This window comes from Myotis lucifugus, unplaced genomic scaffold, assembly GCF_000147115.1.
Source record: "Myotis lucifugus unplaced genomic scaffold, Myoluc2.0 scaffold_76, whole genome shotgun sequence".
NCBI lineage: Eukaryota > Metazoa > Chordata > Mammalia > Chiroptera > Vespertilionidae > Myotis > Myotis lucifugus.
In genome coordinates this window covers 4,412,348-4,413,947 of record NW_005871124.1, presented here as the reverse complement: position 1 = coordinate 4,413,947, position 1,600 = coordinate 4,412,348, and the positions used below count along the sequence as shown (strand labels likewise).

The window sequence follows — 1,600 nt, the reverse complement described above, 5'->3', positions numbered from 1 at the left end:
TTACTGATCAGCCATTGGCCAAAAAAGTAAGACAGCTTTCACATTTCAGAGAACCTGAATATCTGTTTCTTTTACAACGAATACAGTGAAAGGGAAGCCGTGCAGCAATCCTTCTCAAGTACTCAAAAATAGAATTGGGGAAAAGGAGGTTTAATCCCAATGATCTTAAATTTCTTTAAATCACAGTCTTCTCGGAGAGTTGCTGCGGTTTCCTGCTTCAACGGTGCTTGGAATAAACTCAGAGCTTGACCATCCCAGCCTGCTGCCCAGGCCAGCCTTCTGCCTCTCCTTAGCTGCCCACCATGACCATGACCGGGTCCACCTCGCAGGTGGGCCACAACTACCACCAGGACTCAGAGGCCGCCATCAACCGCCAGATCCACCTGGAACTCTACGCTTCCTACGTCTGCCTGTCCATGTCTTACTACTTTGACTGTAATGATGTGGCTTTGAAGAACTTTGCCAAATATTTTCTTCACCCATCTCATGAGGAGAGGGAACATGCTGAGAGACTGATGAAGCTGCAGAACCAGCGAGGTGGCTGAATCTTCCTTCAGGATATCAAGAAACCAGGCTGTGATGACTGGGAGAAGGGGCTGAAGGCAATGGAATAAGTGTTACACTTGGGAAAAATGTGAATCGGTCCCTACTGGACTTATACAAACTAGCTGCTGACCAAAAGGACCCTCATTTGTGTGACTTCATTGGGACTCACTACCTGAATGAGCAGGTGAAATCCATCAAAGAACTGGGTGAACACATAACCAACTTGCACAGGTTGGGGGCCCCTGAAACTCACATGGCAGAGTATCTCTTTGACAAGCACACCCTGGGAGACAGCCACGAGAGCTAAGCCTTAGGTTGTCTTCCCATAGCCTAAGGGGTGACTTCCCTGGTCACCAAAGCAGTACGTGCATATGAGGGTCACCTCAATAAATGTATTTGAAAAAAATTAATTAATTAATCCCAAAGAAGGTAAATAAAAGGAAAGACAACAACGCTCAGATAGGACAAATAGTAAACAGACTGCAAGATGGTAGGTTAAAAGATATACCACACTAACACTAGAGCTGGAGTGGCTATATTAATATTAGACAAAGTAGATTTCCAAACAAAACAAACATTACCAAGGATAAAGAAGGTCATTTCATAATGATTAAGAAATCAATTAATCAAGAAAACTTTACAACTTAAAAAAGTTATGCACCTAAGAACAAACTTCAAAACACACGAGGTAAAACTAATAGTATTGCAAAAAAGGAAGAGGCAGATCCACAATCATATTTCAAAGTTTTAAAACCACCCCTCTCAAATAACTGATAGAATAAGTAGGTAGGAAATCAACAAGAATATAGATTTAAACACTTTCACCATCATGACCTAATTGAGAACACTCCACTCAGCAATAGCAAAATACACATTCTTTTCAGGTACACATGGAATATTTACCAAGATAGACCATATTCTGAGCCACAAAACAAGCCTCCACAAACTTTAAAGGATCCAAGTTATAAAAAGTATGTCCTCTGGCCCTAGCCGTTTTGGCTCAGTGGATAGAGCGTTGGCCTGCAGACTGAAGGGTCCCAGGTTTGATTTCTGT

The 1,600-nt window shown here is 42.3% G+C and overlaps 1 pseudogene; it reads left to right on the top strand.

Annotated features, from left to right (window-relative positions):
• The first annotated feature begins 302 nt into the window (after positions 1 to 302).
• LOC106697500 lies at positions 303 to 853 on the top strand (annotated as a pseudogene).
• Positions 854 to 1,600: the final 747 nt, after the last annotated feature.